The sequence below is a fragment of the Neovison vison genome, chromosome 1, assembly GCF_020171115.1.
Source record: "Neovison vison isolate M4711 chromosome 1, ASM_NN_V1, whole genome shotgun sequence".
NCBI classification, from domain to species: Eukaryota; Metazoa; Chordata; class Mammalia; order Carnivora; family Mustelidae; genus Neogale; species Neogale vison.
In genome coordinates, this window is record NC_058091.1 from 82,852,674 (window position 1) to 82,866,253 (window position 13,580).

General features: G+C 35.0%; 1 protein-coding gene across 1 annotated transcript in view; it reads right to left on the reverse strand.

The window, feature by feature from the left end:
• Positions 1-13,580, reverse strand: part of RFX6 (regulatory factor X6) — a 62,793-nt gene that overhangs the window by 25,570 nt on the left and 23,643 nt on the right. The gene's annotated exons all lie outside the window — the stretch shown is intronic.

The following is a 13,580-nucleotide window of genomic DNA, read 5'->3' on the forward strand; positions in this document are numbered from 1 at the left end:
ATTTACAACTGATGTTAACTGATTATATTAAAAACTAAAACAAACTGCACAAAAATTGTTACAATTAACAACAGATTTTTTAGCAACACTGCTGGATACAAGATAAATAAAAAAGTCAGCTGAATTTCTAAAACCAAGGAACAAACATTAAGAACCTGCAATAAAAACAACACTGTATAAAATAATAACAAATATTAGAAGATGCCTAGGAATAAGTCTAACAAAAGAAGTGCAAAATGTCTTTAAGAAAATGATCAAACTGGGGCACCTGGGTGGCTCAGTCAGGTGAGTGTCTAACTCTTGATTTCATCTTGGGTCATGATCTCAAGGTTGTGAGATCAAGCCCCAGGTTGGGCTCTATGCTGGGCAGAGAGTCTACTTGAGATTCTCTCTCTCTCTCTTCCTCTGTCCCTCCCCCCACACACCCTCACTCCCTCCCCAAGAAGAGAAGAAAAGAAAAGAAGCTTTATCAAAGGATATTAAATTATGAATAAGAAGGTTCAGTGTTGTGGAAATATCACAGATTGATATACTTCTTCAATGCAATTCCAATCAAATCCCATCAGGGTTTTCTATGAAAATTAATAAGCTGATTCTAAAATGTGTGTAGAAATGTAGAAATGCAAAAAACCAAGAATAGACACAACACTCATGATAAAGATGAACCAGCAAAAAGAAAACAGAAAAATTCACAAATTTGTGGAAATTAAATATACTCTTTTTTTTATTTTAAAGATTTTTATTTATTTATTTGACAGAGAGAGATCACAAGTAGGCAGAGAGGCAGGCAGAGAGAGAAAGGGAAGCAGGCTCCCTGCTGAGCAGAGAGCCCAATGTGGGACTTGATCCCAGGACCCTGAGATCATGACCTGAGCCGAAGGCAGCGGCTTAACCCACTGAGCCACCCAGGCATCCAAAATTAAATATACTCTTAAACAACCAACAGATCAAAGGAGAAATCACAAGGGAAAATAGAAAATACTTAGAGATGAATGAAAGTAGAAATATGACACATCAAAACTAGAGGATGCAGTAAAACTGGTGCTAGAGGGGAAATTTTTAGCTATAAATGCTTACGTTAAAAAACAAGAAAGAAGAAGAAAAACAAGAAATAGGGGCGCCTGGATGGCTCAATAGGCTAAGCCTCTGTCTTTGGCGCAGGTCATGGTCTCAGGGTCCTGAAATCGAGCCCCACATCAGGCTTTCTGCTCAGCGGGGAGCCTGCTTCCCCCTCTCTCCCTGCTTGCCTCTGCCTACTTGTGATCTCTGTCTGTCAAATAAATGAATAAAATCTTAAAAAAAAAAACAAGAAAGATCTCAAGTCAATAATCTAAATGAACAACTTAAGGAATTAGGAAAAGAACAACCTAAACCGAAAGTGAGCAGAAGAAAGGAAATAATAAAGATCAGAACAGAGATAAATGAAATAAAGAATATACAAACAATAAAAAAAAAGTCAATGAAACTTAAGGTTAGTTCTTTAAGGTCAAAATTGACAAACTCATGGGAAGAGTGACTTCAAAAAAGAATAGAGAAGACTCAAATAACTAAAATAAAAAATAAAAATAAAAAACTGGGGCACCTGGGTGGCTCAGTGGGTTAAGCCTCTGTCTTCAGCTCAGGTCATGATCCCAGGCTCCTGGGATCAAGCCCCGCATCGGGCTCTCTGCTCAGCAGGGAGCATGCTTCTCCCTCTCTCTGCTTGTCTCTCTGTCTACTTGTGATTTCTCTCTCTCTCTTTCAAATAAATAAATAAAATCTTAAAAAAATAAAAATAAATAAAAAACTGATTCCACTAAGCAAGAACTGTAAGAATGTACATGAAAACTGTACATCAACGAGTTGGATAACCTAGATGAAATGGATTAATTCCTAGAAGCACAAATACTACCAAGGTGGAACAACAAAGAAAGAGAATATCTGGATCAGTCTATAACAAGTAAGGAGATTGAATCAGTCATCAAAAATCTGACAAAGAAACGTTCTGATCCTAATGACTTAACTAGCAAATTATACCAAACATATAAAGAAGAAATAGCATCAGTCTCTCTTGAAGTTTTCCCAAAAACTGAGGAAGAGGGAACACTTTCTAACTCATTCTATGAGGCCAAAATTATCTTGATACCAAAGTCAAAGACACCCTAAGAAAACAAAACCAAACAATACAATAAATCTCATGAACATTCATGCATTAATCCTCAACAAAATACTAAGTGAACTCAGCAACATATTTAAAAGATTATACACTATGACCAAGTGAGATTTATTCATTGAATGCAAGGATGGTTTGACACATAAAAATCAATCTGTGTCATATACCACCTTCACAGATTAAAGGGGAAAAAACACAGGATTATTTCAAATGATGAATTTGACAAGGTTTGACACACTTCTATAATAATAATTATCAAAAAACTTGGAATACAAATAAAGTCCCTCAAGGTAAAAAAAAAAGGCATATGAAAAACCCACAACAAACATCATATTCAATGGTGAAAGACTGAAAATATTTCCTTTAAGATCAGAAAAAAGACAGGAATGCTCATTTTCAACACTTCTACTCAACGTAGGCCTGGAAGTCCTAGCCAGAACAGTTAGGTAAGAAAAAGAAATAAAATGCATCCAAATTAGAAAGAAGTAAGTAAAATTATTTGTTTGTAGATGAAATGACCTTATATTAGAAAACCATAAGGATTCCACCAAAAAACCCTATTAGAAATAATAAGTGAATTTAGCAAAGTAACAGGATACAGTCAACATGAAAAAATCTGAAAAGAACTAAGAAAACAATTTTATTTATAATAGCATCAAAAAGAATGAAATGCATGGTAATTCACATAACAAAGAAGGTGAAAGACTTGTTAGTGGAAATTAAAAAACAATGCTCAAAGAAATTAAAACGTAAGTGGAAAGACATCTTATGCTCATAAATTGGAAAATTTATTGTTAAGATGTCAATAGTACCCAAAGCAACCCAAGGATTCAATGTAAAATCCCAATGATGGTTTTTTGTCGAAATAGAAAAACAGATCCTAAAATTCACATGGAATCCAGGAGATCCCAAATTGTAAAAATAATCCCCCCCAAAAAAGAACTAAGTTGGAGAATTAACACTTTCTGATTTCAAAATTTACTACAAAGCTACAATAATCAAAAGAAACTAGAGGTGACACAAAACCTGATATAGATCAGTGAAACAAAATAGAACACCCAGAAATAAACCCTCACAAAAACTGCCAAATGATTTTTGACAAGGGTGCCAACAATATTCAATAAGGAAAGGACAGTCTTTTCAACAAATGGTGCTAGAAAAACTGGATATTTGCATGTAAAAGAATGGAGATAGGCCTTTACTTAATACCATGTAAAAAAATAATTCAAAATGAACCAAATACCTAAAATATCAGACCTAAACTATACAACTCTTAGAAGAAAAGACAGGGCAGGATGCCTGGGTGACTCAGTTGGTTAAGCATCTGCCTTACGCTCAGGTCGTAATCTCAGGGTCCTGGAATTGAGTCCCACATTGGGCTCCTTGCTTGGCAGGGAGTCGGTTTCTCCCTCTTCCTCTGTCCCTTCCTCTGCTTGTACTCTCTCTCTAATAAATAAATAAAATATTTTTAAAAAGAAGGAAAGACAGGACAAAATCTTCATAACCTTAGATTTGGCAATGATTTCTTAGATATGACAACAAAAACAAAAATAGACAAATTGGACTTCATAAAAATGAAAAACTTCTGGGCATCAAAGAACACTGCAAATGGAGTAAAAAAATAATCAATGCAATAGAAGAAGGTATTCTCCAATCATATATCTGATATGGGATTAATATGCAGGACATATAAAGAACTTATAAAACAACAATAAAACAAACAACCCACTTCAAAAATGGACAAAAGACCTGAACTGACATTTCTTTAAAGAAGATATGTATTAATCAACAAGCTCATTTCATAATGATATTCAACATTATTAATCATTAGAGAAACTTAAATCAAAACCACAAGGATATACCACTTCACCTTCATTAGGATGACCAGTATTAACAAAACAACAACAACAAAAAAAACAGAAAACAACAAATATTGATGAGGACATGTATGATTATGTACTGTTGATAGGAATATAAAATGGTATAGTTGTGTAAAACAGTATGGTGATTCCTCAGAAAATTAAATAAGAAATTACTATATAATGTAGTCATTCTTCTTTTGGGTATATATCCAAAGTATTTGAAAGCAGGGTTTCAAAGAGACATTTGCACACCTATGTTCACAGCAGCATTACTCAATCCAAGCGTCCACTGACAGGTGAAAAAATAAGCAAAATGTTGTATATACATGCAATGGAATATTACTCAGCCTTTAAAAAGAAGGAGATTCTGATATATGCTATATCATGAATGAACCTTGAAGACATGATGCTAAGTTAAATAAGTCAGTCACAAAAAGACAAACTATATGATTCCACATATATGAGCTACCTAGAGTAATTACAATCATAGAGACAGAATATAGAATGGCAGTTTTCAGGGGCTGGGGGGAGGGGAAGGAGGAGTTATTGTTTAATGAGTTTAGTGTTTCAGTTTTGTAAGACTAAAAGAATTCTGGAGATAGAGGTGGTGATGATTGCACAACAATATGAATGTATTAATACCACTGAACTGTGTACTTAAAAATGATTAAGAAAGTCAATTTTTCTATGTGTAGTTTACCACCACCACAACAACAACAACAAAAAAATTGCAGATGAAATAAGAACTTAAGTGCTAAGAGCAACTTTCTACTTTTCGAAGAATATATAGGAAAATATTTTAGGATCTACAAATTTTTAAGAACAAGATACAAAAAAACCACGAACCATAAAATTAAAAAATATCTTCTTGAAAGACACTATAGGATGTTGAGCCATGCCACCAACAGAGTGAAGTTATTTACAACACATAACCTACAGGATATTACTAACTAGAATATACAAAAACTCCTAAGAATCAAATTTTTAAAATAGAAAAATTATGTGATCTGAGCAAATATTTCATAGAAGAAAATTGGCCAATAAAAATCCCCAAAAATGTAAGCTTGTATTTTTGATATAGTTACTAAAAATAATTTTCAAATGAAAATCACAGGTACCATTTTACACCCATCAGACTAGAAAGAACTAAAATATCATTCAAGGCCAAGTATCAGTGAGAATGTGAAACAAAAGGAATGTTCAGACACAGTTGGACAGACATAAATTAATATAACCATTTGGAAAACAACTTAATTGTGACCAGTAAATACACATTAAGCATATCCTAGAACATAGAATTCCATTTCTGTACCTGTTCATAGAATGTTCATAGCAATATTGTTTTTCAGCCAAAAAAAAAAAAAATCCACCAACAATGGAATAAATAAATGCATTGTGTTATTTTCCTATAGTGGAATATTATACAGCAGTACAAATAAAGGTATTAAAACTATATGTAGGGACGTCTGGGTGGCTCAGTGGGTTAAAGCCTCTGCCTTCAGCTCAGGTCATGATGCCAGGGTCCTGGGATCGAGCCCCACATTGGGCTCTCTGGCTCAGCAGGGAGCCTGCTTCCCCCTCTCTCTGTCTCTGCCTGCCTCTCTGCCTACCTGTGATCTCTGTCAAATAAATAAATAAAATCTTTTAAAAAAATGATATGTACATCAATATCAATGAATCACAAAATTTAATGAATGAATTTAATGAATGAAACCAGAAAGTCACCGAAAAATGAATCTATTCTATGTGGGACAAATAAATACACGCAATAATAAAATGAGCAATGATAAATAATACATAGAACTATCCACCATTTTAAAGTGTACAGTTCAGTGTATTAAGTACATTCATATTGTTGTATAACCATAACCACATTGTTTAGATATATATTCATAACTGATCAAATTTGAGGAAAAATAAAGGAATGATTAGCACCAAATTGTGGAGAACAGTAACTTTTTGTAGGTAGGGAGGGGAAAGTGATTGGAGTAGGAGCACACAGAGGACTTCTTTCTGTTAGTCTATGGGGTGGGTCTTGAGTTTTTATCTTATGGTTATTTTTAAAATGTGTGTGTGTGTTTGTGTGTGTGTGTGTGTTTGTGTGTGTGATGAACAAAAAAATTCTCAATAAAAAAATGTTTGCATGCTAAGGAAACACATATTAAAGAATGAAGTATATTATATGTCTTCTATATAAATATCTATTTAAAACTCTCATCTAAATAAGTAGTAGTTTTGTGTCCTATGTGGAACATCAACAGGAGGCAAAAGTGCCCAAGAAAAATTTAAAAAATTAAATATGTTGGGTTAGCAATGGTGTGCAAAGTTGGCATAAATCAAATAATAATATACTGTCTAGAACAAAAAGAAAGGAACGATTGACAAGCAGGGAAAAAAGTAAAACATGATCATTTTAATCACACTAATATGTTTGCTATTTTAATTGCACTACAATTGGTCCCAGGTCATAGGCCGGGGTGTGTGTTGGGTGGGGGAGAGTTCCCCTCATCTGATGACTCCAGTACTCTTGGGTAAACTATTAAAAATCTTATGTCCCAAAGAAAACAAGAAGAAACCTACAGAAAAGAAACAATATGATTAGAAGGCAAGAGGGTCTGATTTATGAGGAAAGATTAAAGGCTTTAAGCAGCACAGTTTGGCTAAGTGATGACTAAAAGAGAGCATGATAACACTCCGCAAATATTTGCAAAGCATATACCAAGGAGGGAGGATTTGTTATTTATCTCGGTGCAAAGTTGTTAAACTGGCCATGAATGGTCGATGTTAAGGAGAAGGAAATTCAGGCTATCAGGGAAACTTCCTGGTTGAAAGGTACGAAGTCAAGAGGCTGACTCCCTAAGAAATAATGGCAACTTCACTACTGGAGCTTAGTTAAAACAAAATTTGGCTCATGCTAGAGATTCACAGGAAAAAAAAGCTTTCTTTGATCAGGACAAAGTATTGAGACTAGGTTTTCTTAGTGTTATTCCTGAGGATTAAACGATTCTGAAACATTCTCTAAGACATTTCTGAAATTTGAACCACTGCATTTATGAGTAAAAATTTAAAATAATCGAAATTCATATCACTAACTGATAATTACTCTTACCATCCTCTTCTTGTCTTTTTGTTTTACTTTTCTTGTTTTTCCATTTGTTCCATTTTTATATCATGAGCTATTTAAAACTTTAAAAAGGTACAGATAAAATGTAATAAATAGCCATGTATTAACCAACCTGATTGAGACATTACACATATGAAACATAAAAGCGTCCTCTGTAGCCTTCCCTAATCTTATTCCCTTCCTTCCCCACAAAAAATAATGTTCTTTATTTAGTTCACACTGCTCCCATTTAAACCTCTAAAACTTAATCTCATATGTAAATACGTTAAAGTAATATATGCTATTGCTTTAAAACTGGTACCATACAGTATGTATCCTATATTCAATGAGTTTTCTCACTCAACTGTACGTTTATTTATTTGACAGAGAGAGATTACAAGTAGGCAGAGAGGCAGGCAGAGAGAGAGGAGGAAGCAGGCTCCCCGCTGAGCAGAGAGCCTGATGCGGGACTCGATCCCAGGACCCTGAGATCATGACCTGAGCCGAAGGCAGCGGCTTAACCCACTGAGCCACCCAGGCGCCCCTCAACTGTACGTTTCTGAGATGAATCTAATTTGATTCTTATAGATTTAATGCATTCATTTCCAAAGCACTGTAGTATCACCTTGTATAGATATATTAAAATTTATTCTCTCACTATATTATAATGGACATTGATTTTCCAGCATTCTGGGATCACCAACCACACTCCAATGTGCCTGCGTGTACACAGTGTGAAGCATTCTCCAGGAATGCAGTCATAAGTTGTGTGCACCTTTGTCTTTACTAGTGACTGTCCCCCGTATGGTTCCTTGGAGTTCTTTTGCTCCATACTTGTAACAATGCTTATGTTCAGACTTTTTAACTGCTGTTATTCCAATAATAGTGGAATGATTATTCATCATAGTTTTAATTTGCATTTTCCTGATTAAAATTTCCCCTACTGAGCTGAGCCCTTTTCATATGTTTATGGAGAAGAATGGTATTCAATATATTTGTTGGCCATATGTTAGGAAACCTGGTCAGTTAGAAGGGGCACCATGAACACCAATACTATTTCTAATTATTTTTTTTTCATCTTGTGTGAATTGCACGTTCATATGGAATGCTATATTTCTATTGGGTTGTCTTTTTATCATGGAGTTGAATATTTTAGATATTCTAAAGCAGCGTTATCTGACAGAACTTTCTGTGATAATGAAATTGATCTATGTCTGCACTCTCCAATACCATATGTGGTTATTATGGACTTTAAATGTAGCTAATATGACAGAGAAACTGAATATTTTATATAATTAAAGTTACATGGGGCTAGTAGCTACTATATTGCACAGCATAGTTATGAATATTAATCCTGTCACTCATCTATGACATATGGATATCCAATTTTATTTACATATATGAAGCCATACATGCATATATTTGCTTTTGTGCCCTTTTTTCTTCCTATTTAACATTTTCCATGTCATTAAAGGAGACTCTAAATAAGTGAAATAATATTCAGTCCCATAAACGTCCTATAAATGATGTAGCCATTTCTTTATTAGTAGTTATTTAGGGGCACACAGTTTTTTACAGTAGTCAATCACAATTTTTGCATGATATTTTATAAGCGTTTTCTGTTACTTCTTTATGTGAGATTCATGCAAAAGTGAAGCTGTGGGAGAAAGAGTATGAACACTTTAAAGACCTGATACAGACCTTGCAACAGTTTGCCAGGGTGTTTGTTCAGTGTTCACCAGAAGGACATGAAAGAGCTTATCTCACCAGACTCTCTCCACCATCATAGTAATTCCTTAATATTTGACAATTATATAATTTAAAAAAAATTTTTTTGCTTATTGGCAGTACATCTTTTCATGCATTTATTGGCCTTTTCTTCTTTATGTGTATTTTCTATTCACGTCTTTTACTCTTTTGTGTTGTCCTCATATTTTTCCATAAATTGATAGGATTTCCTTATTAGTAGAAGTATTATCCCATTGTCATATTTGCTAAAAATATTTTCTCCAGTCTTTCTTTTGACTACAAATTTTATATATGATGCTTTTGATACAGAGTAGTTTTTAATTTCTCCCTTCTATATTTTTCCTTTGAAATTTTTAAAATTGTTTTCATCTTAGAAAATGGAATCATTCAGAATTGAGGTAGATATAAATGTTCCCTTCTAAGTATTTTTTATATTCAATAGTTTATATGAAATTCATACAAGGCAGGAGATATACATTTTTTTCCAAAATAGTTCATTTTTCTAACTTTATATGATCAAGGATTTTATTTGTTTATTTGATATTACATCTTCCTCCCAAAATGACGTAAGACAATTCACTGAAGAAAAGGTTTTTTCTCCTTCATTGGTTGTAATGTCTCTTTGATTGTACAGTAAATTCTTATGTATACTAGGGTCTTTTTGCAGGTATCTAATCTTTGTTGTAAATTTGTTCCACCTACAGTTGAGTCTGTATCATAGTGTCATAATATTTTGATATCTCGCAGACAGGTCCCCTTTGACTATTCTTGTTTACCTTTCTCTTAACTATTACTTTCTGCATATTGTTCTAGGTCAAGTGTACAGTCATTTTAATCACTTCCAAAAATTAGCTACCCACTCAAAATTGTATTGGGGTATTATATGCCTAAATTAATTTAGGAAAAATTGGTACATTTATAATATCTAGCATAACTGTCCAGGAATGGGATATGTGTTTTCACTTAAAATTTCCATTTAAAGTAAAAAGTTTCTGCACAGTGAAGAAAACAATCAACCAAACTAAAAGTTAATCTACTGAATAGGGGAAGATATTTGCAAATAACATATCTGATAAAGGGTTAGTATCCAAAATATATAAAGAACTGATACAACTCAATATCCAGAAACAAATAATCCAATTTAAAAATGGGCAGAAAACATGAAAAGTCATTTCTCCAAAGAAGACATACAGATGGCCAACAGACACATGCAAAGATGCTTGACATCAGGGAAATGCAAAGCAAAACTACAATGAGATATCACCTCACACCTGTCAGAATGGCTAAAATCAACAAAACAAGAAACAACAAGTATTGGTGAGGATCTGGAGAAAAAAAAAAAAAAAGCCCTTTGACCTGTTGGTACCAATGCAAACTGGTGCTCCCACTAGAAAACTATATGAAGGTTCCTAAAAAAATTGAAAATGGAATTATCTTATTATCCAGGAATTGCACTACTGAGCATTTACCCCCAAAATACAAAAACACATGCACCTTTATTTATAAAAGCCAAACTATAAAAACAGCCCGTGTCCATCAACAGATGAATGGATAAAAAAGATGTGATGTGTGTGTGCAAATATATATACATATATATATATATACACACATATATATACATATATATACACATATATGTGTATATATATGTATACACATACATAATTGTCTGACCTATTTCGCTCAGCATTATGGTCTTTAGCTCTATTCATGCTGTTGTAAATGGCAAGACTTGATTCTTTTTAATAGCTGAATAATCTATTTTATATATAATGTATATACATATATATGTGTATGTGTATATATGTGTGTGTGATATGTGTGTACACATATCACACACATCTTATAAAAAAGATGTGATGTGTGTGCATATATATATACATATATACACATATATACATATATACACATATGTGTATATATGTATATATGTATGTATATATATGCATATATGTGTGTATATATACACACACACATATATATATACATACATATATATGTGCATATGTGCATAGGGAATTTTCATTCCTTTTGGCAAGCACATGCTGAGAGAAGCTCTGAAAGAGATTTTCAATAGAAAAGAAGAATGTCAGTGTGTGGTTCAATTCATGCAAAGGAGAGGCCTTTACCAGCAGAGGGTCTCCACCAGAAGAGCTTCTCTCCCGAAGGGTGCTAGACTCTCTAGGAGCCTATAGCAGCTTCCAGACTTAACTGATTCAGACCTGGCCTGCCTGCTCCTGGAGGATGCTTGATCATGTCAGCTTCCTGGCTTTAGCAGGCCATGCTCGAGTCTATTCTTATACCCTCTCTTGTGGAATTTCTTCCCATCCAAACTGAGCAGTTGGAGAAGGAAGTCAAGCAGTCTCTGCTGGAAAACCCTGAAGCATCCCAATCTCTCCCAGACTCAGGGACCCCTCCTGCTAACAGAAAGACGGATGCCAAAGCCTGGCCTGGGATCTTTTCCTGAAATACAACCCTGCTTTCTACTCCTGCATCTCTGCTCGATTCTGCACAGAGAACAAAGGGATTTTTATGGAGGCAGACACACCCCACATTCCTAGTTTACAGAATTTATTTTTAACCAGAACTGCATTTAGAACTATGTGAGCAACCATACTAGTAATAATAGATGGAAGAGGAGAAAAAGATTTTTATTTATTTATTTGATAGAGAGAGATCACAAGTAGGCAGAGAGGCAGGCAGAGAGAGAGGAAGGGAAGCAGACTCCCCGCTGAGCAGAGAGCCCGATGTCGGGCTCGATCCCAGGACCCTGGGATCATGACCCGAGCTGAAGGCAGCGGCTTTAACCCACTGAGCCACCCAGGCGCCCCCCCCCTTTTTTTTAAATACATACAAAGTTTATTAAAAATAGATTGCAGATGAAGCACAGTAGAAATGGGGAGGTACAGCAGCTGTGACGGCCACAGTGACGCACAGTCCAGAAAAGCACATGTTCACATCTGACCCATCACTCGAGGGTGGCCTGGCCCACCTGCCCACAGGCCTGACGACACACGCACACACACCCCGTATGCCAGGATTTACATGTACCTGCAGGTACTTAGGTGTGTGTATTAACAGAAAAGTCACTCATCTGCGTCTTTTCATCAAAGAAAGTGTGGATTTTGTCCCTGTAAGGTGGCCAGTGTTCGCGAGCGCCCCAGGCAGGGCCTGCTTTTCCTGAAGCCTCCAGAGCAGACACCCACATCCTTCATCAACACTTAGCACCACCACGTGACTCCCTTAGACAAGGGGAACGGTGAGAGCACACTTCCAGATAAGAACCCTGATCGACATAAGAATATTTACACTCACATTTCAGTGATTTATTGTGCAGCTCTCATTAAAGTGATTTCTACGGCTAGAACGTATATGTATATGTATATGCATATACATATATATGTGTGTATATATGCACATATATGCACACACACCACATCTTTTTTATAAGATACATAAAAGATACACACACATATATACACATACACATATATATGTATATACATTATATATAACATAGATTATTCAGCTATTAAAAAGAATCAAGTCTTGCCATTACAACAGCATGAATAGAGCTAAAGACCATAATGCTGAGCGAAATAGGTCAGTCAGAGATAGACAAATACCATATGATTTCTTTCTTCTGTGGAATTTAAGAAATAAAACAAATGAGCAAAGGATCAAAAAGGAGAGAGAGAGACAAACCAAGAAACAGAATCTTAACCATAGAGAACAAACTGATGGTTACCAACTGGGAGGATGAAGGAGCTAGGGGATAGGGATTAAAGAGTATACTTACCATTATATTAAAAAAAATAGATTTAAAAAATAAATAAAAATTTCTTTTATGCCTGTATTTTTTTCAAATAGGTAATATGCTTCTCTTATTATGGTTGCTCCTAAATATTTTGCATTTCTTCTGGTTCCTGCAATTTAATTTTATAATGCCCTACATTTCTTGTTTTTCATAGAGATTGTTTCCACCTCTCTTAGTAGGGTATCTGTGAGGAAATTAAGTCCTATAGAAAAAGATTTGAATAACCACTTTCAGAATTTTCCAAAGGTTGGTATATGGCCAGTGCCATTCTATATGCCTAACTTGTTCCTTACATACCTACAGTCCTTACGTACAGTGAGTCCCGAGGGTTACAACTCCATGGTATCCTGATTGAGAAGAACTGGGACTTTCTTTAAGCTCTTCAAACTCTTCTTACCCCATGACTTTTACTCACTACAGATGACCTAACTGACTAATAATACCTCAGAGAGAAATATAAAACCACCAAACTACCTCAATTTCCTGCCACAAAATCTACTAATCTATTTGCAACTGAACTTAAATTTTTCCTCTTCCTGTTCTAATGAGGAAAGTGTTCCTTCCCTCTAGAGCCGCTTCCTCCACTCTGAAGCTCTTCCCTGGGCTCTCAGCTTTCCCCTCTCTTTTGTATCTCCAGTCTCTCCTCTTTATTGGATCTGTCTTATCAACATTAGAATGATAGTCTAATCATCTTTCAAAACTAAATTTCAAGTCCTCCTCCAACTATCACCCTCAACTTGGCTAAATCTTCTACATTCACTGACACTTCCCACTTATTTCACAAACCAATCAAACCCCAGCTCTCCACTGAAAAGTTTTTTCCCAAAGTCATTGATTCTCTCCGGTTAACTAATACCATAGACCTTTTTCAGCCGTTGTCTTGATGAGCTTTTAGCG